This window comes from Pristis pectinata, chromosome 3 (assembly GCF_009764475.1).
Source record: "Pristis pectinata isolate sPriPec2 chromosome 3, sPriPec2.1.pri, whole genome shotgun sequence".
Lineage (NCBI taxonomy): Eukaryota > Metazoa > Chordata > Chondrichthyes > Rhinopristiformes > Pristidae > Pristis > Pristis pectinata.
Genome location: NC_067407.1, coordinates 43838710 through 43865491, shown reverse-complemented (window position 1 = coordinate 43865491; position 26782 = coordinate 43838710). Strand labels below are relative to the sequence as shown.

Below are 26782 nucleotides of genomic sequence, written 5' to 3'. Positions count from 1 at the left end.
TGATAAATATGAGAGAAAGATGAGGTTACAGGCTAATAAGTGGGGAAAATTGAAGGGAATGCCCTGAAAGCTGGTATAGACTTGATGGGCTGACTGGCCTCCATTTTGTAAGGAAATATGAAAGGATACCGAGGCTGTATAAAGTGCTCTACATTTGATCTCATCATTGCCCTATTATATTGAAGAATAACCTCCCTTTGTCTGCATTCCACCCCCCAGCAATAAATGATAACATTGTTAGATTTCCTAATTACTAGGTGCACTTGCATGCTAGCCTTTGTGAATCATGCATTAAAATGCCCAGGGCTCTCTGCTCTTAAGAGGTCTGCATTTAGTTAATATTTTTTATTTTCCTACCAAAATGAAAAGTACCAACTCTCCCCACACTAAATTCCATTTCCCACTTCTTTAACTTCTGTATATATCCCTTTATAGCTTCTCTATATACTCTTCATAACTTCCTTTCAATCCTATCTTTGTACTTCCAACAAACCGAGCAACTTAATGTTCAGAGAAAGAGAAACAGAGAAGAGAAACCCTCGTCCGTGTGGCCTCCTCTACATTGGTGAGACCAAATGTAGACTAGGTGACCGTTTTTCAGAACACCTGCGCTCTCTCCGTAACAGCGACCTGCATCTTCCCGTTGCCAATCACTTCAGCTCCCCCTCCCACACTATCACTGATATGACAGTCCTCGGCCTCCTCCACTGCCAGGAGAATTCCAAGCGCGAACTGGAGGAACAGCATCTTGTTTTCCATCTTGGAACCTTGCAGCCTAATAGCATGAATATTGAAGTCTCTCACGTTGGGTAATCCCACCCCCACCGCCCCCCCCAACCCACCATGCTTCTTCTTTTCTTGCCTTTCCTATCCTTTTACCTTCTTACCTCTTACCCATGCCCCAGTGGATCTGCTTTCCCCTCCTCCCCCGCACCTGCCGATCACTATCTCTTACCTGTATCTACCTGTCGCCACCCTGTGCCCACCCCGCCTCCCCTCTTTTGTCCACCTATCACTGCTCTGGTTTTTCCTCCTACATATTGGGCTTCCCCTTTTCCTGTCTTCAGTCCTCAAGAAGGGTCCTGACCTGAAACATTGACTGCCTGCTTTTCTCCACGGATGCTGCCTGGCCTGCTGAGCTCCTCTAGCATCATCATGTTTTTCAACTATATGTTCAGTGCCTTCATTTAAGCCTGATTTCTTTCCTATTAGCTAGCCAAACCTTCAAATGCATCTAAATGTTACCTTCTGCCCTGCGAGCTTTAATTTTCTGCATTTGATACCTCAGGCTGCCATAGTTCAACCAGATCATAACAAGGCAAGTTTGCAACATGCGAATTTGGTTCTAGATGAATGTCTGTGTAAAAGGGCAAAACATCATTTAGTTAAAAAAAAACTGATTGGTAACTTTTTTTCTCCCCCTAAAGGAAGAACCATCGAAGCAACAGCCCCTCATTTTCAATGCAACTCTCTGTGCCGTCTTGGAGTTAAAGGATAATGAACTGGGACAGATCGTTCTTTAAGGAGACTAGAAGAGAAATGGAGAGCACAAAGCTTGCTTCAAGCTTTGTCATAATAGTTGGGAAATTTTGGAATCAGATTTGGTACAAGTAACATTGACTATTTCATGACCCAATATATCACACAGAAAGTAGGAGTGGGCTTTGAGTTAAATTTGTGGATAAAAAAAAACACTGATTGTATTTAAAAGTAACAACTAATTGCAGAATGTAGGGACTTGAGGTTACAAATATATAATGCTGGAAATATTTAGGAGGTCAGGCACCGTAAGAGGAGAGAGAAACAGAATTAATGTTTCAGGTGATGACCAATCATTACGAGTTCTGACCTGCTGAGAATTTCGAGCATTTTCTGTTTTTCTTTCAGATTTCCAGCATCTGCATTACTTTCCTTTTGGATAACCAGATATTGTTTCTGCATAGATAAAGATTTGTGGGATGTTATCATCCAGGGAATTGGAATACTAGGTGATTTTGCTCTTTGTAATTTAAGTTTCAACGTCAATTGGAAAACCCCAGTACAAATGAGAGCTAATGAAAAAGGCATGGATGGAAGCTCATACGAATTAGTCTGACTCCAATAAGTGAAACTTTGCTAGTTCACTTTTCTCAATTGTTGTTATGAAGTTTTCTCTAATTAATCTTACACTGTGATTCTATATCTTTTTTTAATTAGCTTTCATAACATTTCACAAGACTGATATTTGATCTCTTTTGGAATTTTTCAGCTGATCAAAGATAAATATTATTTCAGATAATCACAAGGACCAGAGGTCACAGATATACAATAAAGGGGAAGAGAATTAAGAGTGGCATGAGGAAAAAGATTTTTTTAATGCACTGTGCAGTTGGAATCCAAAATGCAGATCTATAGGAGGCAGGTTCCCTTCTGGGCTTCAAGGGAATTGGATAAATATATAATAGAGTCGGAGTTATACAGCTTGGAAACCGGCCCTTCGGCCCAACTGGTCCATGCTGACCAAGATACCCCATCCAAGCTAATCCCATTTGCCAGCGTTTGGCCCATAACTTCCTAAACCTTCCTAATACATGTGCCTGTACAACTGTCTTTGGAAAACTGTCTTTGGAAAAGACTGAGTTCCGCTAAGGTGGTAACCCTTAGTTCTCTAGACTCCCTAACTAGGGCAAACATCCCCCCTGCATCTGTGGAGCCCTACAAGAATTTTGTAACTTTCAATGAAGTTTGTATGTTTAGACATGTGTTAGCTTTGTTTGTTAAATACACATTCTAAACATCAAACTGAAGGTCAAGGTCAAAAGTAATTTGAAAGCATTTGGTGATTAGGGGGTTCAAATTCTCTGAGTTAATATGCCACATTGTTGGCCAAAAGGTTATCACAAGCACAAAAATAATCCTCACATTGAAACAATCCAAAATCGTCTGGACGCAAAATGGGAAATGAAAAATAAAAGAAACCCTGAAAGTTGCTGCTAAACTGAAATAATGACAGAAGGTGCTAGAAATACACAGCACGTTAGACAACAACTGTAGAGAAAGAAACAAAGTTAATGTTTTAACCAAAGATCCTTCATCACATTAAGCCTGCTGAGGAATTATTGTCCTGAAACATTAACTCTGTCACTCTCTCAAGAATGTGTCTGACCTGCTGAGTACTTCCAGCACTATTCCTAAATGAACATAATTTGACTAGAATATTAATTTAAAACATGGACCTTACCTTCTCTGATTTTATTCAGATTCTTTGAGGCACCTTCACGTCACATAACACTTCTCTGGTACAAGGCAAACACTTTGCCAGTCCCCAAACAAAGCCTTTTGCAATTTATGATGATACTCACATACAATGCAGATACAAGGGTAAAGATGAGAGGTTTTACGTAGAATTGCATTAAATATAGAGCACAGAGTCAGGTTATTCAGCCCAGCCACCACTTATTCACCCAAACCTCCTCCCATTCTATCAGCATAACCTTCTCCCTCCTGGGTTTATCAAATCTCCTCTTAAACAAATCTATACTTTGCATCACAACCCTTCTCAGTGGAAGACAGCTTCATATTCTCACTACTTAGTAAAGCAGTTTCTCCTAAATTCTTTGCAGATTTCTTGATGATTTGTTATCTTTTCAAAGTATGTTATACCTTGGATTAGTCAATTCTCTGTCTTTTTTTTCTGGAGCCAAATCTTGTGCCATTACATAGTATTGTTGGATCTAAATTCCTGAAGAGACTGATTGAAGCTCCTTCTTTCAGTTCAACATTATGTGGTGCACACCATGTGGAGAGTTTAAAAATTCAACAGAAAAATGTACAGCTTCATCAATGTCTTTCACACTGTCAATACATTTATATTGTACAGGTTGTTCAGGAAGCTTGGAAAGAAGGTGTTCATTCATGGGCTGTGCTGCATCATTTTTTAGTGCTATAATTGATCTTTCACACAACCATTGATAATTCATATATTGTTCAAAGTGACATTTGGGAAAATAGCTTGCACTAGATAATGAAGTATAGTAACATTTTGCCACGTTTTTCACTGAAATCATTCCTGCTTAGCCTTTGTGTTTAATCATTCCATTTCCTAATTTGAGTAAACTTGAAGCAAACTCTCTCACAGATGGATCACCTGTCAAATGTGTTTGTGTATTGTTTTCAAGTGTAATCATTAAGCATTTTCCTAAATACATAATGCTTTAATACAGGCTTTCAATTCATCTGCTTTAGTATCTTGTGGAATTACTGGTAATGCTTGACAAAACTCTCCAGCTGGCACTAAAGTAATACCTCCCATTCATTTATTATTCTGTCTAATATCCTGCAATGTTCTTCCTGGGAAATAAGTTTACAATTTTTTTTAGAATGTTTGCCTTTGTGGTTCCCAAACCAATGTTATGTGTCCGGAATCTCCACATTTGTCAAATTTAAAAGGAATTTAAAAGCTGAATATGCTGTTTCCCCTGCTGTCAAAAATGTTGAAGCAATGCCTGAAGATACCTCAGCCAGGACAATCAGGTTTTATCTTTGAAGTTTAGGCAAAAGTGGATAAGTTTTTCCCATTCCACTAGGAGCATCAAAAAAAAATCCTTGCTCATGGTAAGCAGCCTCTGTAATAGTATCTAAGGCATTTCTTTGGTATCTCACTAAACTTCCTTCTTTCCCTTGGATGTATTCATTTGATTTAAATTATAGCTGGTCTGTCGCAGAAACTTGGTGCACAAATATTCCAGTTCTCTTTGTGGTTCAAGTAGACCAAAAGTACTTAGGTCAGGTCCACCCAAACATTTAATACCTCAAAAATAGATCTGAAAAACAAAATCTCATCAATTTTCCAAGGGGGGAAATTATTATTCCCCCTTTACGCTATTGAGGGCCTCTTATGAAAGCTTTTGGAAAAACTAAGAATGTAGTACATTTTCTAATGCTAAACCTAATTTACATGCCAAATTTCAGATTTCTAGGTTGTTTCGTTACTGAGCTATGGGCGGGACACATGTGCGCTCTATTTTATTTCATGTCTATAGATTATAGATTAGGAAAACAATCCTGCAATTTTCCAGTGGCCTCACCCATCAGTAGTGCATCAAAGCCCTTAGCAATAAAGTGTTTATAAAACCACTCAGCGGTCAGTTCCCTAGTGACCCAGGCTGATGCATTGACTCTGCAAAGCATGGACAACACTTCCCTTCATAGCTTGAGGGAGCCTACACTTCACATTGACGGACAGTAATTCCGTCAAGAGCTCCCTTCATGCCTCTTCATCTCTTCCAACAGTCCTTGGAATGCAAGTGGCCTGTCTCAGCAGCATTGTAAATCTCTTCATGAGAAAGGTGATAATCTCACTAACCGAGCCAATAAGTCTCCTCGGTGGTCTCTGCGGATATTCTCTCACCACGTGTATTTTTAAAAGTTGAGGATGTCAGAGTAAAATTTAACATTTTGTTGTTTTAATTTCACAAGGCTGACTAACTTTTCACTCCTGATTAAACATTTTTAGCTTGTCAGACAATAGCAGATGAGACTCACCTTTATCTAATTTTAACTTTCCGCCCACAGTCAACACGATTTTTCTTCACATCTCTATAGTCAGCACTGTCATTTCGATGCTTGCAGGACGTTCTCAAACTCAGGTACAGATGCCTTGGATTCAAAATGACAACACAGGAACCTGTTCGGTGGGAACCTTGAATGCATTTGTGTTACAGATGAAGTGGGACCATAGATATTTCTGTTTAGAGATTTTCCACTGAACAAGATTGCAACAAAAAGGAGCCGGTGAAACTAAGAAAATAACAGTAACGCAGAGTCATGTGACATCGACTCATTCACTTGGAGGGGGCTGTTGGAAAAGTTAGTTATCACTTCATGTGGGTGTAGAGTCACAATGAAAGGGGTGGGAGTGTGGCAGTGAGGTTGGTGGAAGAGAATGAATTTTGCCCATGTAATGACACTGTGAATGTAACTAAAGAATATACTTTTTAATTTTGTATTTCTTGTATATTAGATGAATAAAATTTATTTTTGACATAAAATGTACTCGACTTAAAACCAGCCAATAAGTCAGAGGTATTTTAGGAAATTTTTTTTCAAACTCTTGCTTCTTTTACAATGATCGAATTGGAAACACTGGTGATGTTTCTCAACTGTGATATTTTTGGGGAAGGATGGCATTAATGAGGTCATTCCCCAGCTCCAAATAGGCACAGCTTGGCAACATCACCAAGGCTGTCCATTGCCAATCAATGTGAAACCAAGGAAGTGACATCAGCACCGGCACGGGGACCGGTCACTTGATCTCCCCCAGTCAAGCGAATACCAAATGGTGCAGATTAAACCATGAAGTCAGCCTGCTGAACTGAACTGGGAGTTTGGCAAGCGTGTCGAAGACAAAGCATGTTGCAACTGTAACTTTATGGTAAGTGGTAGGGGGATGCAGGTCAACAATGCTGTACCTCATTCCTTCTGATTGTCATTTAGCAGCTATTTTAATTGACTCAGTTCAAATGGGACAAATCAAATATTGGCAATGCATGCAAAACTAAATCCTGACCCATTTTCACCCAGGTGTCTTAAACTTCAAACATTATGAGCATAAATTGAAAAAAAAATCAAAAGAAATAAATATATTTTATTCAAAAAGAGCAAATACCAACAAAGAAAACCAATCAGATTCTACAAATGGATGTTTGTAACATTCTCACCAAATCCACTGAATCTTCCAAAAGTGCAGCATATGCAAGATCATTAGAAGAAAAATATCAATAACATAATTATTAGCCAAATTGATGGCTAGCAATGCTGCATTTTAAGCCTGGCCTCACAGAATCAGCTCTGAAACTTGCACTGATGTTGTTTTGAGCACGGGGCCGAGATCTAGCCAGACTCTGGTGAAAAGTTCCTAAAGCTTTCATATGTAGGAAAAGAAAATGAGGAGAAAACATTTCAGTTGTACAAGATGATTGAGTTACTCTTTAAAATTGAACATATTTTACATCTGAGAATAAGTTCAGGAAAAGTTATGTAGGAAAAACACGGTCAGATTTTGACATCCAAACTACATGAATGAAGGGTAAATATTACAAGATAAATGTAAATGCAAATATATACATACACAATCTGAAAAAGGAATAAAATGTCTTACTAAATATTTTTAAAGCACTTGTGTAACAGTTAAATAATTCTGGATGGGATAGGAGACAGGATGGGGTTAAAAGCATTCAAATATAAACACTGGATTTTTAAGATGCTTATTTAAGTTATTTCACTTACAATTGTGTGGCAGCTCCATTGCTTCTGAATTTCATTCTCTAATCCTGGTTTACTTTATGCTCACAATCTGACTCATCTCTCTCAGTGGCACTGATGGCGATTCTCCTGTCCTGATCTTATGCTGTCTCCCCTCAGGTTTGCTCTCTGTTTGATTACTGACATCCCTGTATTCTTTGACACTTGTGATATTTTGTGCATGTGGCAGGGTTGCAGATGAAGTTAAGTCTGGGTAGAATATATGACGTGGAAGGAAACCATCAGAGAGACCATTCTTGGAAGGACAAGAATAATAAGTGAACAAGGAAAGGCAGTGAACACCACCTTTCACAATGACTCAAGATCAGCACATGCATTCACATTGTTCTTGTGTTATTAGTGCTGGTAAGGTCATTTTTTTTTACATTTCAAATTGTCTTAATTCTTTTGAGTAAGATAGAGAAATACAACATTATAAAAACATCAGTGACCAACAAGTGGTCCATTCATAAATTTTAATGCATGCACATATGCTGACATTTAAAGTCCTCTATCTCGCTGTTGGTGAAGTTATAGATTTGGCAAAATCCAATAAACGTGCCCCACTGTTCATTGTTGTCTAAATTGGAAGGCAACTCCCAATGTGCAGATTGTACAAAGAAGCAAAAAAAACCAGATTCCAAAGTTAATCACTGAAAGTTTTGTGCACTGTCGTCAAAAGTAGCAGACAGTTGCACAAAGGCTGTGTTATGCTGAGATGAGAATAAGGTGATTTTGTCAAAGTGACTTAACCTTATATGTGTGTGAAGTTTGTGTGATGATTCATGACAGGTAAAGATAATAAACTCTATTTATAGCATTACAGTATGAAATCATTGGCCTCTCAACTTATTTTCAATTATATTTCATAAGTCACGATTTGCTCCACTGTACTAAACACATGAACATCTAACTCCATGGTAACATAAACAAAACACAAATAGATTGCCACACCTGGAATGTATCAAACTATATCACACATACTATCAAAGTTGTTGGAATTCTTTATGTGAATTGAACATTGAAGTGGTACAATGCATGTTTGTGAAATTAAAAATAGACTTGTCTACAAACGGTCGCAGTCAGTTCGTCAGCAATGATGGAATAAAACTGTGGTCGTTGACTTAGGGCTGAGACCATCTCAAGGTTCATCTGCTGAGTAAGAGAGAGAACAAACAATCTGCTGGAGGAACTCAGTGGGTCAAGCAGCACCTGTGGGGAGGGGTGGAAGGAAGTGTTGATGTTTCAGGTCGAAAACTTGCATCAGGACTGAGAGTGGATAAGCAAGATGGCCAGTATAACGAGGGGAAGGGGAGTGGTGAGACAGGAGTCTGAGGTGATTGGTGGACTGAGGAGGGGTGTGAGGTGACAGGCCGGTTGTGCCAGGTAGGGGAGGGGAGCTAGAGTTGGGAGACAGTGGCAGGTGAATGATAGATAGAAGTAGACAAAGAGACAGAGGAGAGAATTGTCTGCGTCCATCTCTCATTCACCTGCCACTGTCTCCCAACTCCACCCCGGCTCCCCTCCCCTACCTGGCACAACCAGCCTGTCACCTCACACCTCTCCTCAGTCCACCAATCACCTCGGACTCCTGTCTCACCACTCCTCTTCCCCTCTTTATACTGGCCAACTCCCCTCTCAACTCTTGTCCTGCTGCTGGATTTCGACACAAAACATTGACGGTTTCTTCCCCCTTCCTGCAGTTGATACTTGACCGCTGAGTTCCTCCAGCAGATTATTGCTCCAGATTCCAGCATCTGAAGTCTGTTGTGTCTTGATTGAACTTCTGGTCTGTTTTTAACTGAGACAGCATTTCGGTACTATAAATGGCCTTCAGGTGAGGGTCGTGAGATTTTTGCTCTTCATTACTTCAAAGTGATGCCATGTTGGAAATTGCCTGGGCATCTGTGTGTATTTGCATATGTGTGAGAGGTTCCTTGCTTATGTATTTATGTGTGTGTGTATATTTGGAGGTATTTGTGTGTGTGCACGAGTGCATGTGCACATGGGGAGATCATGCACCTCATGCTCCTTTCTGACCCTATGGGTGGTGCACTTTGGTCTCAGTAAAAACAACAGGAATTCTCTCAAACTCTTTATAAGATAAGTACTTGCTTGTCATTAGCAGGTCTTTAAGACTGTGCTGCCCCTGAATACTTGGGTACATATTTATGCCAGCACACCTGCAGGAACTGCAAAAAATATTGTTTGTCTTACTAATATTAAGCATGTTTCAGAGTGTTAAATATTCCAAAATGCTCAAAGTGGAATTGGTTTATTATTGTCACTTATACTGAGGTACAATGAAAAACTTGTCTTGCATACAGTTCATACAGATTAATTCATTACAACAGTGCATTGAGGTAGCACAAGGTAAAACGATACAGAAAGCAGAGTAAAGTGTTGCAGCTACAGAGAAAGTGCAGTCCAGGTAGACAATAAGGTGCAAGATCATAATGAGGTAGTTTGTGAGGTCAGAGTCCACCTTAATGTACTAGGGAACCGTTCAATAGTCTTATAACAGCGGGAAAGAAGCTGTCCTTGAGGCTGGTGGTACGTGCTTTTAGGCTTTTCTATTGTCTGCCTGATGGGAGAGGGGAGAAGAGAGATTGTCCTGGGTGGGTGGGGTCTTTGATTATGCTGGCTGCTTTACCAAGGCAGGGAGAGGCATAGACAGAGTCCATGGAGGGGAGGCTGTGTCCACAACTCTCTGCAGTTTCTTGCGGTCCTGGGCAGAGCAGTTGCCATACCAAACCGTGATGCATCAATAAAGGTTGGTGAGTGTAAAAGGGGATATGCCAAATTTCTTTAGCCTCGTGAGGAAGTACAGGCGCTGGTGAGCTTGCTTGGCCGTGGCGTCTTTGTGGTTGGACCAGGACAGGCTATTGGTGATTTTCACCCCTAAGAATTTGAAGCTCTCAACCTCTAGACCTCAGCATTGTTGATGTAGACAGGTGCATGTACACTGCCCCCTTTCCTGAAGTCAATGACCAGCTCTTTTGTTTTGCTGACATTGAGGGAAAGGTTGTTGTCATGACACCATGTCACTGAGCTCTCTATCTCCTTCCTGTACTCCAACTCATTGTTATTTGAGATATGGCCCACTACGGTGGTATCATCTGCAAACTTTAATTTTAATTTTAATTTTTTTTTACAGCGTGGTAACAGGCCCTTCCGGCCCAACGAGTCCGCGCTGCCCATTTTAAACCCCAAATTAACCTACCCCTACGTCTTTAGAATGTGGGAGGAAACCGGAGCACCTGGTGGAAACCCACGCAGACACAGGAGAACATATAAACTCCTTAGAGACAGCGACGGGAATCAAACCCCGATCGATGGTGCTGCAATAGCATTGCACTAACCACTACGCTACCGATGGAGTTTGAGCAGAATCTGGCCACACAGTCATGAGTGTGTAAGGAGTAGAGTAGGGGGCTGAGGATGCAGACCTGTGGGGTACCAGTGCTGAGAATAATCATGGCGGAGGTGTTGCCGCCTATCCTCACTGATTGCAGTCTGTTGGTCAGATAGTCAAGGATCCAATTGCAAAGGGAGGTGTTGAGTCCCAGGTCTTGGAGTTTGGTGATGAGTTTGCTTGGAATTATAGTATTGAAGGCGGAGCTGTAGTCAATAAACAATAGTCTAACATGGGTGTCTTTACTGTCTGGATGCTCCAGAGATGAGCGTAGGGCCAGGGAGATGGTGTCTGCCATATTCCTGTTTTGGTAGTAGGCGATTTGCAGTGGGTCGAGGTTTTCTGGAAGGTTGGAGTTAATGTGTGCCATGACCAGCCTCTCAAAGTACATCATGATGGTGGATGTCAGAGCCACCAGGTGGTAGTCATTAAGGCACATTACCTTGTTTTTCTTGGGTACCGGGATGATAGTGGTCTGCTTAAAGCAAGTGGGAACCTCAGATTGAAGCAGGGAGTGCTTTCCGCGGGTTCACTCTCTGGAAGACTGATCTTTCGTCCTCAAAGGTGACCATGGGTTCAGGATCATTGGAGGCAGTCTGGGTGGGTGGTGACATACCAATCCCCTTCTGTTCAAAACGTGCATAGAATGTGTTAAGCTCATCGGGAAGGGATGCACTGTTGTTTGCGATGCTGCTTGACTTTGTTTTGTAGTCCGTTATAGCATACAACTGACGGCTGGTCTGGGACTCAATTCTGGACTGATATTGTTTCTTGGCACAGCTGATAGCTTTACGGACGTCGTGTCTCGATTTCTTGTAAAAGTCAGGGTCACCTGATTTGAACACTGCCGTCCTAGACTTGAGTAGGGAGTGGATCTCCCAGTTCATCCATGGTTTCTGGTTTGGGAACACCCTGATTGTACTCTTTGGTACACAGTCCTCAACACACTTGCTGATAAAGTGTGAGATGGTGGTGACATAGTCATCACACATCACAGCCTAGGCTGGCAGCTGGGTGTTTGAACATGGACCACTGACTCAAAGCAGTCACGTAGAAACTCATTTATTTCCTCAGACATGCATCGAAAAATGTTTGAAACTGTAGTCCACATGTCCTAAAGCAAGGATGCCAATCGATTACTGACCATAAGCAATAGGAGCAGGAGTAGGCCATCTGGTCTACTCCACCATTCAATAAGATCATGACTGATCTGGCCGTGGACTCAGATCCACCTACCTGCCTTCTCCCCATAACCCTTTATTCCCCAGATTTTGTTTTGGGCTGATTTTATTTGTGAGAGAAATGTTTGCCAAAGTGCTAGATGTACTCCCCTGCTCTTCTTTGAGTCATGCCAAGTAAGCTTTTGGATCCTCTTTGGGCCTCAGTTTAACACCTCATGCAAAGAGACCACCACGGAAAATGCAGGTTTATTCCGCCACATTTGAAGCTTCATGTAGATGACATGAAAAGCAAAAAAAAACCTGCAGATGTTGGAAATCTGAAACAAAAACAGAATGCTGGAACCACTCAGCAGGTCAGGTCGCATCTGTAGAAAGAGCAATAGAGTACAGGTTGAAAAGCCTTCATCAGAACTAGGAAAGGGGTGAGGGGGAAGGTGAGAGGTTGGGGGTGGTTGGATAAAACGAAGGGAATATCTGTGATACCAGTGTTGCCATTGGGATAAATTGTAGAGGTCATCTTATTGATTAATTAATGGACACAGTCAGAGAGAGAACAGAAACAAAAGAACATAAAGGTTGCAAAATACAGGGGCTGAAGGAGGTGCCCAGCAAGTCAGGTTGTGCAAATGGAAATAGAAAATCTGGGCCAATATGATCGATGGGTGAAGGATATTCAATTTTCCCCACCTCTGTTCTCTCTCACCTCCTGTCCTTTCTAGTATAGATTATATGGTGATTCATAGAGCAGGGCCTACAACTTCAGCCTTTTACTTTTTGACTACGCTAAGGTGATTTTCTGTTTTGCTGTGTGGGAGAATAGCTTGCACTGTGAGGGAGCACTAAGAGTTTATTTGAATACAAAGCTAACTAGTGCCTCAGATGATAACAGAAGGCAGTGGAGCCCTGGTGAATATGCTGGGAATGTCCCTGGATGGTTCACTGTCAGTTAGTACAGTTTGGCTCCTCTACTTTCATTGCATTGCCAATAGTTTGGAGTTGCTTTGTGGAACCGCTTACAATTTCTAATTAGTAAGCATGAAATATGTTTTAGTTTCCTTCTAATACCTGAGGTACATGTGAAACTGTGGTCAACACTTGTACTGCACCAACCACGGCAGCCAAGTAGTGAACAACAGGATCCCACAAAGAGCAGTGGGATGATTCACTAGGAACTTCCTTGGGGGGACAACACTTCTAAAATACAGTTCACTGTCAGTACTATATTATACCTGTAAACATTGATAATCTGCTCAAACCTCTGGAGTAGTTCATGAACTCATTGCCTAATTTGAGGGGTGGACTGTACTGCTGAGTTACAATAAGGATTATCTTTAGTTAGCATGAGGTGAAAGGATATGGTAATTTACGTCATTCAGTAAGAGGATTTCACTCTACTGGTTTGGCTTAATATTTATTAAACATAACAAAGCCTTTCAGTACAGCAGACAAGGTAGTACTGCAGAATTCATTCACTTTAATTGTCAAGAATGCCTTTTGAATGAATTACAGATCATTATCTCAAGGTGTTGCTCCCAAAATAAATTATGTACAGACATTCCATTTCACAGAATGCACACAGCAACGACTTAAGTGTTTTAATCAATGTGATTAAAATGATAACTGGAGGTGACAGAGTAGGTATTACTTCCACAATTGCAGGATTTTAGAACAAAAGAAGCATAGTCTTAAAATTACAATCAGGCCATTTAGGAGTGAAATCGAGAAGCAATTTCCCACACAACGGCTAAAGGCGATCTGGAGCCAACTCACTCTGTTAGAGTGACTGCCATTGACATTAATATAGCATTTGACTAAATGTGGCATCAAGGAGCTTTGGTAAAACTGAATAAAGTGGCATTATGGGCAGAACATTCCAATGCTGGAGTCATACCTCACACAAGGGAAAAATGGTTGTACTTGTTGGAGGTCAATCGTCCCAGCCCAAGGACGTCATTGCAGTTCTTCTTACCAACTGTCTTCAGCTGCTTCACCAATAGCCTTCCGTCCATCACAAGGTCAAAAGTGAGATGTTTGCTGATGACTGCACATTGCTCAATTCCATTTGCAACTTCTCAGCAAAAAAGACGCCCATGGCCACATGCAGCAAGAGTTAAATACCATTCAGGCGTGGGCTGGTATGTGACAAGGAACATTTGCACCACAAAATTGCTGGGCGATGACCATCTCCAATAAGAGAGGGTCTAAACGACTGCCCTTGACATTTAGTGGCATTACCATTGCTTAGTTCCCCACCATCAAGATCCTGGGGTCACTTTTAACAGACAAATAAAAGCCATGTCTACAAGAGCATGTGGGAGACCAGGTACCTTGCAATTAATGATTCACCTTCAGATACCCTGAAGCCGTTCTACCTTTCTATCATTTACAAGGCACAACTAAGGCATGTAATGGAATGCTCTCCACCTGCCGGGATGCTCCAGAACTTTCAAGAACCTCAATACCATCCAGGACAAAGGAGCCCATTTGAGTAGCCCCTTATCAATCATCCAAAATATTAATTCCTTCCATTGGTGGTGCGCTGGCTGCAGCATGTACTATCCACAAAATGTCCTGCATTTACCCACCTAGGCTGCTGAGGTGGAGGCAGACTAGGGCAGCAGGTGCATAGGAACACCACCACCTGAAGGCTCCCTTCCAAGCTGTGCACCATCCTGACCTGACATTATGTAAAGTGATTCAGGGAGACTGCTCTTACAACCTTCTCAAGGGCAAGTAAGGATGTCAATAACCGACCTAGTCCTTTCCAGCAAAGCCAGATCCAAAAAATAAATTAAAAAGGAGATAGGAATCTTGGGCCAGTTGAAATTTTCAACAAGGTTTTTATTAGGTGAAGATATCAAAGGATACGAGATGAAGGAGTTTGTTAGTTAATGAAGCTGAAGTAGCTCTAAGACAAAACTCAAGGAGCCAAATGGTTTTCAGTTTTTTTCTATTATCACCTGACTGCTGTTAATATGTCATGACCTAGAAATCTGAGCACAGCAGATTGCATCTTGCTGTTGGCAGGACTGCTTGGAGAGGACAGGAAGTTGGGTGGCACTTAAACCACTTCAAAGTATTGTGCACGAAGCAAGAGGAAATGCTGGAAACTGAAAGACATTGTTGCAGGAGATCCAGAAAGAAAAACCAGCTGCCCCACAGCAGATTTGAAGACTTTTATGCCAAATATTGGCAGATGGAAGTAAACGTGAATGGCTAGAGTGTGCAGAACGACCTTGTAAACACCAACATTGAAGATACTGAATGAACAGGTGTCTGGAAGTATATTTGAGGTTCCTTGGATCTTGCTGGAATACTGAAAGAAGTTTAATGATCTCCCAAAGCAGTGAAGCACCTTTGATTCTTTGCTCATTTCCTTTTGTTTTCCTACACCATCCTATACTCAGCTCTACTGCATCCGTCACTTGCTCTTTCTCTCAACATGCACAATCTCAAATTGATGCTCAAGGCTAAAGCAGAGGCATACCCTTTCCCTCTGGAGGGAAAATTCACACAAGTGGACTAGCAGGCGCAGATAGCAGGAGGACAAGGCCACTTAGATTATTCCCCACTGGAGGAACAGATCCTCAACCCAAGGGTAGGGTTCATTTCATTACCCATAGAGAATGCTCAGAGATGAAAGGTTTTTATATATACTTTATCTCACATTCTCTTCTCATTTTAATTTCAACATGCAATTGTGCAATGTAAATTGCATCTGCATTAAGAAAAATTGCTTTAATTTTGATTTTTAGAACAGATGTCCATGACAAATGGCCAAATAAAGTAATATTCAAAAGGTTGGTTAAATTTTGAGAAATTTAATCACTTTTAATGGAAGCAGCTATCAAATTATTATGTTGCTTGTGAATTAGTTATCTCTGGAATTGGAGAGAAGTAAATTTAATGATAAAAGTCCAAGAGTCTCCATTTTATCTTTTAAAAATGTTAGATGGAGGGAAGTGAACACTTAAGTAAGTGCTGGTTAATGCACTTTCCCCACAGAAAGTAATTTCAAAAGTTAGCTTAAAAGGAAGCCTCAGTTTATGATTTTGATGGATCCCTTAATGCTTTCAAGACTACATAATTAGTTTTAATAATATTGGAACCTGATTATTCACATCAATTATTCATCAGATATTCTGTTCAACAAGTCTTGTGTGAAACATTGCATCACTTCAGAGTCAGTGGTACTTTTATTAGTTGAGCTTTATATTAATGAATAAAACTACAAATCTTGCTCTTTATTTTTCCATTGAATTGTGTCTTTGTTCAGGGTGTCCAGGGATCTTACTTTCTCTGGGCTATATCTTGGAGATTCTTGATTATACAATAATTTCCATTATTCACTGAAGTATAAGCTACACAGTCCTCTCAGCCTGGGAATTTCCTTTCTATCAAAGAAATATGCAGCAAACTGGGAGATTCAGGTTTCGAGGGTTTCAGAAAGAGAGTTTCAGGTTTTCTATTAACAAGGGGGAGAGAATGAAAATAAACATGAACACAGAATGCACTGCAAAAGCATGAGAAAATAATTATTTAGCAAACAGAGCTCTGCCACCAACATAGCAATTAAGTATGACCTAATAACAGGCAGGCAAAATATACCACTGAACACCTGAGAAAGTTAGGGAAATTACTCTTAGAAATGCTTAAGTCAACAAACACTCCCAAATATGAGTTAGAAAAATCAGAGCAGAGCAAGTCAGCATAAACAAGACATCATGTGGATCGAATTTCAACATCCTACAATTTTCAACTACCAACTTACTTTATCAGCATGTGCAGGAAGAAGGCTTCCCGTTCTGTGCAGGATCACCACCATGTTATCTTCAGAAATATGTGGAAATTTGCAGCGGTTCCTGGGTTATATGTGTGTGGAGGTGGGGGTATGGATTTGATTGGATGGATTTGGAAGGGATCTCTAAGAGTGTGTGGATATTTGGCGGAGTTGCTGAGTATGTGTCATTATTCTGTGGTATCATTTGGAGTGTTTAGTTGTCAAAGGGATCACAAGGAATTTGTGAATATTTGGATGCTGAACGCAGAGGATTTGAAAACTATGGCCAAATACCAGAGGATAAAACTCCTATAAAACCAGAAATGGCAGTGAAAGCCACTGCTCCACCGTCATGTACAAGTTTAATTGTGGTGGAAATGTGTAACTGCAGATTTCAAACTGGAAGTTGATGTTAATAGGTGAAATTCAGCACCAAGCCAGGAGGAGGTGCTAGTGAGAAGCAGAGACAAAAGCTTGGTCAAAATGAGGATCTTAAAGGAGGAAATGGATGTAAAGTGGTGAAGAGGTTTAAGCACATAGAACTTACACAGTTAAATGCAGGATGACCAGTGCTGCTGGAGTGGAAAATGTGCAAGTGCCTGAGCTGAAGTACAGAGTTGGGTTTGAAGAGCTGGAATGAATTGCAGAGAAAGAGACTGGCAAGAGCAGAGTGAGGGATTTAATTGTCAAGGAATATCCTATTAAATCTGAGACAATGAAGACCACCAGAATGACAAGTAAGACACAAAGGATACTTGTAGGTTAATTGAAAGGGGGATTCAGTTTTGGGATGGATTAACAGCCTGGAGGGCCATGGTGCATTCAGAGAAGAAACAAAATGTATCATTACTGGGAGACAAGAAAAAAGGTCTGAATAGGAGTGAGTATATATGTATGGAAAAAAGGTGTGAAAAGGCTTGGATTCAGAATGGCACACAAAAACATATAGATAAGGTCACAGGGAATTCAAGTTGTGCAGGTACAACAAAGATTAGGAAATATGGGTGCTGTCAGAAACAGATCGAGGTCAACATAACAAAATTAGCAGTTCAAATATTAAGTTGTGTCATGGACAGAATTTGATTTGTACTTATTTGGAGTGAATCAAGAAATAGTTTGAAAGGCAGAATATCAATCGGCATACTACTGGGGGTGTGTAATAGTAAACTGATGATGTGTATGGTCAATCCTGAAGCAAAAGTGGATGTACCATAGGTCCAGCACTAGATAATAGTGGTGCCGGTGTTGGCAAACACACCACTGGATCCAGTATATCGGCAGAAGAGCAAGCAGCACTGTGGATTAAAAAGCCGGAAGATGGAGAAACGTAAATGCATGGGAGGTCCTGGCTCAAGGAAACAATTGTAGGAGGTAGAATACAGGCAAGGGCAGTAACAGGAGCATGACAAGCACATCCAGCCCAGCAAAGACTAATAGTGGAGCTCTGAAAGATGACTGATGTAATGGGAAGTAATTAGATAACAGGAAAGGACAGATCAGAGCTAGAACATTGACGTGTGTGTGAACGAGCCCCAGTGGAGCGGTAAAGTTTGTTTATTATGAAGTTTAATCGGAATCTGATACTGGCAGCTTTGTGTCATTATGTTGTTTGTTAAGATGTAAACTAAATGCAGAATGGGAAGGCTATGCCAAGACTGCCAACATGTGTTCATCTGGAATGCTGATGATATGCCTATTGCTCAACTGTGACGTTTGTGCATGAAATGCCTGCAGGGTTTACGAGGGCAGAAGGTCAGAGTAAAGAGCTGGGAAATCACAGACTTGCAGAATACAAGTGGTATTGAGGAAGTATGAAATTTAAAACACTACAAAGATAGGGCACAGGAACCATCTGCAAGGGTGAATTAGCAGGAGGTCTTCAGGCGGCCACATGTGAATAAAACTGGACTAATCTTTGCAGCGAAGGCAATTCATGATTTTATGTTGTGAACTATTAACTTCATAAAAGAGAAGGGGCTCCAGACAGCATCAGCACATTTAGAGGAAAAGGTAAGCCCAAGGGAATGTAGCAAGGACAGAAGAATGTGCCCCAGGGAACTTGGAAAGGAGCAATCCTCAAGGTTGAGTTGCATTGTATACGTAGGACCTTTGTGACTATTGTGAAATATCTCTGTAATACTCAATAAACTCCCTTATTTAATCAAAGAACTTGACTCTTTACCTTGCAGATCAAGATTGGTGACGAACCCTAAGCGAGACAGATTGAATGTCTTCCGTCTCCTAATATTATTGTACCTAAAGAGGGAAAAACTCTCCCTCAGTGTTAATCTTACCAGATATTAGAGTTGAGGCAGTCTGACAGAAAATAGAAAATGACAGAGAATCAGGAGAAGGTGGATTCCTACCTAGGATCCAACAACACAGCAGACAAAAGCTGAGAAGTTGGCAGTCACTGGGGAACAGTTCCAGTGCTGTGCAGGTAACAGCAATATAGGAACTGTTGACTGGAACGTTTAGCTTAAAACTTGAAGCATTTGATCAGCAGAGTGAAGTCATAGCAGTCTTTCGATATGGTCCAGAAGAGCATTAAGCTGCCTCATCACACAGTCTGGAGAATCACATTTGAGCAGAGGTCCAGCCATTTTATAAGGGCATGGTAAAAACATAATCCAACTTTTAGCTTGGATTGTAATGCACCAACGATGGGTGGCAATGATTCAGTGCAGGAAAGAAAAAGAAGTAGTGTTGGCACTGAATGGTATTGGATGTGGTTTTGGATGGAGTTGCCAAGGGGAGGGGTCCATGAAGGGTTTGCCACACCGGAAATCAGCAAGTTAGATGACTAAGGCAGCAAGGATACAACCCACGCAGACATCGGCCAAAATGCTGCTTCCATGTTCTTGCTCCTTAGCCAAAAATCTGCCGTAGTTATAAAGTAGTTTCAAATTAAATTGGCAGGCACTTGTATGTGATGTAACAATGTCTTCCAGGATTCTTTAAAGCAATGATATCAGGCAGAATTTGGCAAAGCCATATATTAGGACAAAGGATCCAAAGCTTGGTCAAAGTGAGGTACACTTTAAGGAACATCAGGCAGCAAAGAGAGACAGAAAGCCACAGGTGGAGGTGAAATGCCAAAGTTTGGGACTTGGCAACTGAAGTGGCGAGGAATGGCCAGAATTAAAATCAAAGAAGCGATAACTGAAGCAAGATATCTGAGAAGATTGTAGAGCTTGAGAAGATTTCATAAATTGTGAGGGGCAAGACTTTGGAGGGATTTGAAAATAATGACGAGGCATTTAAAGCTGAGGCCTTCTTTAACCGGGACTGATGCAGGCCAGCAAATACAGGCAGAGTTCTGGGTGACATCAAGATAACCAAGAGTAGAAAATGTACACCAGTTCAGGAGCTCATTGAAGTCATCAACTGCTGAAGTAACAATAGTTTGTAGGAGGGTTTCAGCTGTGGATAGAAAGCAACTGGAAGCTTCTGAGAGATGGCAAGGTCGAACACAGCAGAAAATAGAGGCAATATGTTATGTTGTAGGTTATGAAATGAATTGGCAAATGCTATAGAGAAGGCAGGTGTTAGCTGTGTGAATGGTATTAAGAACATTTAACATTAGCTGAATGAAAGCCTTGGCAAAACAACAAACAAGAATTTTCAGGATTGAAATGGATTTTTCTGGAGGGACCCATGATTATATCTTATCCCGTGTGCTAGTTTGGTTTAATTGAGAGCACTTTTGCCTTTGATTCAGGAGGTTACATATTCCACCTGTTTTCCCAAGGTGTAGGAACTTCTAATCTAGGTTGTGATTCATTTCAATACTGTGGGAATTCTGCATTGCTTGAGTAATTATGTCTGATGCAGCTTAAAGCCTTAGTAGCATGGGAAACTTAAAGGCTATCCGATTTGAAGGGAGATCAGGAGCTCTTCCCATGCTCTGGTTATCATTCTGCTCCCAACCATTTTTTAAAAATTCCTGAATTGGCTATTTATAGTTTGTGAAACCTTGCCAGTTGGATAGCACATTTATCAATTTAACAGGAACCAGATTTTAGCAGTAATTCATCGGGCTCAAAACACTTTTCCTGAGGACATAGCACAGTACTCAATAATTGCCAGCTTTTCTAAAAGAATCATGCCACTTATAAATAATTGGGAAGATAAAAAATATTACCATTTGATATGTGCAATACACTCACTAGAACTGTGCTGTTCTGCACTTCCTCTGGATAAACAAGATAATAGAGGATTAGAATAATGTTTTTCCCAAAGCTTATTGAAAACATTAGGAAGCAAAAAAAATGTAGAGAATAGAGGAAGCTCCTTTGAGAAACAGAATTAGTGATATAATAATAAAAAAGATAAAATAAAATCAGTAGGCTTGAACAGGTGGAGATGTCACATGAATGAAAGTATAAATAGTTGTTTTAAAAAAAAGCAACCAAAGAGAATAAAGGTGATGTTATAACAAAACATATTTGAACAACCATTTATATGTGAAGTTGTTGGCTGCATAAAGTATGATGATACAGCCTCCAGCACTTTAAGAAAGGTAGCTCCAGGGACTGAAATTGAACAGGTTACTTGTCTTTGTTCTGGTGTCTCCTAAAATGGGCTGGAAGTACCAGCAGTCACCACATAACTGGGGATTTTCACTTGTTTCACCTGAAGTTTGCGGCAGTGCAGGAATCCACACAAATAACCTTGCCAGTTTAGGTAGAAATTGTTTCTCCATTTATTTCAATTGAGGAAAACACCTATGGGAGCATAAGTTCTGTTATATTAAGGTTGGTTTTAATTGCTTAAGTTAAAAGTGTTTTTGTCTTTTTTTAATGTTTACTTTTGTTAGCTTTTAGTACTTAGAAAAACATTTAGTGTTTTTGTTTGAAGGTTTGACTATTTCGGACACTTGACAGCTGATTAGGCCAAGGTGCAAAGCTTAGTTGGCTGTCAAAGTATTTTCAGCTGTTTGTAGATAGAGTTTGTTCTCCCCTTCCCCACCTCTCTTCCCGTACATCCCCGACCCCATGTGATGCCATTTACATTGCGGAAGATCCTGTCCTGTTATTGGAAGATCCACTCTGGGAACTGCAAGAGGCAATTATGAAGATTTTTCACAGGCGTGACTAAGCTGGAGAAGGTGTAGAAAATATTCATAAGGATGTTACTGGGACTGGTGGGCTTGAGTTATAAGGAGAGATTGAATAGGCTGGGACTGTTTTTTCCTGGAGCAAAGGAGACTGAAGAGTGACCATATAGATGTTTATAAAATTATGAGGGGCATAGATAGGATAGACAGTCACAGTCTTTTTTCCATGCTAAGGGAATCTTAAACTAGAGGGCATCGATTTAAGTGAGAGGGGAGAAATTGAAAGGGGATCTAAGGGGCAAGTTTTTCACATAGAGGGTGGTGGGTATATGGAATGAGCTGCCAGAGGAGGTGGTAGAGGTAGATACAATTATAATATTTAAAAGGCAACTGGACAGATACATGGATAGGAAACGTTTAGGGGGATATCAGCCAAACATGCAAATGGGATTAATTTAAATTGTCAGCTTGGTCAGCATGGATGAGTTGGGCTGGAGGCTTGTTTCCATTTTGTATAAGTCTATGAATCTATGGGTCTGAAGTATAGGCATCTTAAAAACCTTCCACTTGAAATGATTCACATCCTTTGGATAGATTGCCCTGGTTGCTTAAAGTGTATTTGAAATCATATATTGTGAAAGCCAACTTATTTGTCAGTAAGGAAGTTTTTACTACATCAGGGAAACCCGTAGTTCCTCGATTTGGATGATATAGATATTATGAACAATCAAACATGACATGAGGTGTATTTTGATAGAGCTCATTATTCCCCTGGGAATTAAGGGATGGTGCGCAAATTTAAGCATTTCCACAGATATAGTCGTGAAAGTCTGCAAACACAATAGCGTGAATCTCCCTGAACCAGATCTGACAAGCCCCCACCCCATTACTTCTCACCATCTGCCCAGTACACAAGGAATATTTAAGAATATTCATGTCTTGGCTGGGAAGCTGTGTTACAGAATGCTGACTGCTTCATTTCAAAGAGATGAACTTGCCAGTAAGTCTTATTATCCATTATCTAAGTTTCCTCTGAAACTCGGAGCATTGACATAATTTACATCTGGTTGTAGGCGGTGCTGCTGTGGGTCTTGAGAAAAGGGTTCCATATGCTGACTAACATTACTCTGCCGAGCACACACCCATATTCAATTTATCTACTGAGATGAGACATGGTATGAGGGGTGGGAAGGTGCTTTTGGAGTAGACCATGAAGTAATTGCAGTTTCAATCATATTGTGTCAGCTCCATCAGAAATAGTAAAACCTTGAGCTCACTGGACTGTCAAATGGTGAGGTCATGCATTTGAAATGTTCAGGTGAAGCCACAGTGAGCCTCCTGATCAGCAACACACACACACACACACACACACACACACACACACGCGCGCTGTACTGATAATCCAGCATGAATCAGTAGATTTATCCTAATATAATCCTGCATGGATATAAAAGAAAATAAATCAAACAAAATGAGGAGGTGAAGTCATTAATCCTTACTTGATTTTGTTTGAGCATGTGTGTATTACTTTGATGTATACGAGGCAAAGACTGAATAAAATGTTGCTAAATCTGCATGCATTAATCCAACTATCCTTTATGTTGAAATGGCACAGACCTGCACTCGCCATCTGACGTGAACTGTAAAATCCATACATTATTTTACACACAATAGCCCATTGCATTGCACATGGGAAGCTGGAAAACGTGGTCTTTCTGTTACCTTTCTTTGTCTTCATGTTATTCTTCTTCAATCTCTCCCATTCTTCTTCTGCTTCTCTTCACTTCCTTTCTCTGATTCGAGTTTCATCATTTGCTGTCACAAGAACAGAGGAATACAGGAGCAGGAATAGGCCATCTGGCCCCTCAAGCCTGACCTACCATTCAATATAATCTTGGCTGATCGACCCAAGGCCTAAACTCATCCTGTGTCAGTTTCCCATTGCCCTCAATTCCCAATCTTTCAAATGGTTTTAAATAACCCGGCCCCTTAACTTGAAACTATTTCCCCTCATTCAAGACTCTCCCACTTGTGAAAGCCAACGTATTTATCCATCATAGGATTTTTTTACAACATCAGGGAAAGCCATAGTTCCTTGATTTGGATTATGTGGATATTAGGAACAATTAGCTCATTGCTAATCGGCAACTTGGGAAGTCAGTCAATGACAGAGAGACAGACAAGGGTTAGAGGTCTTGATGTTTATCTACATCTCTCTTCCTGCAGTTTACTTAAGTTTGGAACAGTCATGGAAGCAGTGAACATCAAAGAATTCTTATTTTAACATGACTCCATATATCAATTTTTGTGAAATGAAGCTAGACTCACATTAAGAGCTAAGTTTCAAAGTGTTCCATGTTGTGATAGTCCCAACTAGTTGCTCTGAAAATTAGTTTGGTGATAAATTTTACCTCAATAAAACTCTTGCTATCTCACAAGAGTAATCATCAGCCCACGTTCTCTAAGTAGGAATAAGGAACACAGGCATGAGTGATACAACAATATCCAGTAAACATATCAAGGAGTATTACAATTGTGGCCTCTTGACTCACAATACTGTTCAGCAAAGATTAACTATTGGTCAGGGATGCAGTGTCCACTTAGAAAAATGCCTGCTGGTGCTGAACCCAAAATGAACATCTCATGCAAACTTTGCAAAACAACCAAGCAGAAACAGTAAGCTGAGAGAAGAATATTTATTCAATTCAGCTAAATTAATGATTATGGAAAATTAGACTTCTTGCACATGCTCAGATGGTACTGTAGGATGTTTTAATCTGCTTGAGAGTACAGGCATGGCTTTGGTTTAATGGTTTATCTGAAAGACAGCACCTCTGGGTGTGTTGTATTCGGTTGGTTGCAGCACCTGGAGTGGTTGCTAGATTTTATGCTTGGCTTGAGTCAATAAGCTTCTCACTTGGGAGGAGAAAGTTCACATCACTGAGCCATGTTAACACCCATGTTTGTGTTGGCCAGCTGGCAATTATCATGATCTTCTGCACGTTCATTGTCCTCAGTAGAATCAAAGGCTTTTGACTCTTCATGACTGGCCACTGCTGAAGCTGATTCTCTTCCAAAACTAGAATATTTTATTAATCTAATAATGAATGGGAAGTTCTTTTCTGCACCACAAACCAGCTTCTCTGAGATCCTTCTTGTTACATCATATCCTGATGACCTCTGTTGACCATCTTGAGCTTCCAGTTGCATGTCATTTGAACTCCCCTTCCCATTGTCCGATTGACCTGTCTGTCCTTGGCCTTTGCCACTGTGAGGCCAAATGCAAACTAGAAGAACAGCATCTTGTATTCTGCTTGGGTAGCCTATAACCCAATGGTATGACCATTGAACTTTCCAGTTTCAGGTAACCCACTCCTATATTTTACTTCCTCACTTTCCCACTCCTACTGATCCATCCAGATTCTCTCTCCCTTTGTTCACCTTTTCTGCATCAAACTCCCCCACCCCCCACCCCCCACCACCAAAACTTGGTTCCATCTGCCTATTTCTTTTTGTCTTTAGCACCCACCAACCGCTGTCTTAAAACTCCCACTCCCCCAGCTGGCTCCATCTGCCCGTCATCCTTTGCCTCACCTGGTTCCATCGATTACCACCAGCCCCTGCCTCATCCCTCCCTCTCACCTCTTTATAAGATAAGATCTCTTTATTAGTCACATGTACATTGAAACACACAGTGAAATGCATCTTTTGCATAGAGTGTTCTGGGGGCAGCCTGCAAGTGTCACCACGCTTCTGGCACCAACAGAACATGCCCACAACTTCCTAACCTGTACGTCTTTGGAATGTGGGAGGAAACTGGAGCACCCAGAGGAAACCCACGCAGACTCGGGGAGAAAATACAAATTCCTTACAGACAGTGGCTGGAATTGAACCTGGGTCGCTGGCGCTGTAATTGCATTATGCTAACTGCTACCCTATCGTGCCTATCTTCCCTCTACACTCTCAGTCCTGATGCAGGGTCTCAGCCCGAAACACCAACCATCCCTTTGCCTCCACAGATGCTGATTCACACCTGCTGAGATCCTCCAGAGTTTGTTTTTTTGCTCCATATTCCAGCATCCACAGTCTCTTGTGCTCACAGATTCCATTAATTCAAACATTCAGGCTATCCTAGTCTTCTGAGCTTTTCTAGATTAGTTTAAGACCAATTCCAACTCTCATGCCACCTGCATTCTGTATTTCTCTTCCAATTCCACTCTAGCTCTTGCATGTTCATCACATCCATCTCTGCCCAGTGTAACGTCAGTTACTGATCAGTCAGTAATCCTTAGCTCGAATCAGGCAAATTCCATAAAGATCATAACTTGGAAAGGTTAGAAATAAACAGGTTTTTAGATGCAGAGAAATTGGGGAGAGCATACTAGATGTGCCATGTAATTTTGGTCGGTACCCCTTTAATATTGTATCATGTGACCAAGTGCTCTCTATTGTTGCGACACTGTTTAATGTGGAACTTGTCAGGGAACCTATCTCTGTGAAGAAAGCAAATTGTCCCTGATCTTTTCATTCATCCATGGCCAATAGATTCTTTCCCCAGTCTCGGCATTCTCTCCCAGGACCCGATGAAAGGTCTTCATCCTGAAATGTTTGCTCTGTCTCTTGCCACACTTGCCCTGCTGAGTATTTCCAGTAGCTTCTGTTTTAAATCAATCATAAGAATGCTGTCCTGACTGTAAACTTTAATAAAATTTGAATTACTGAATATTTTTACTGTCATATAGAGGAGAGAGCAAGCAAAAGAAGATGTCTGCAATAGTAGAATAAGGAAAGATTAAATGAACAAAAGGATGATAGTCAAAGGTGAAAGGAGACAGTATTAAGTAAAGAAACAATATTGTATTTTGCAGGGTTATAGATGGCAGCAGAGGAATCTATTATCTGAAAGTGTTGAACTCAGTGTTGAGTCCAGAAACTGGAATGGTTCAAAGAGCTGTTTCTAAAGTTTACCTGAACTTCATTGGACCATGACAGGGGACAGATGGGTCACGGGGAGACAGGGATGGAAAATTAAAGTGATGTTTTTATTTCAGATTTCTTGCATCTGA

General features: G+C 40.8%; 1 protein-coding gene across 1 annotated transcript in view; it reads left to right on the top strand.

Moving 5' to 3' along the window:
* The first annotated feature begins 8990 nt into the window (after window positions 1-8990).
* Window positions 8991-26782, top strand: part of pdcb (phosducin b) — a 71171-nt gene continuing 53379 nt past the window's right edge. The window contains exon 1 of the mRNA XM_052010725.1: window positions 8991-9118. The gene's annotated coding sequence lies outside the window, so the exon portion shown is untranslated. The remainder of the gene's footprint in view (window positions 9119-26782) is intronic.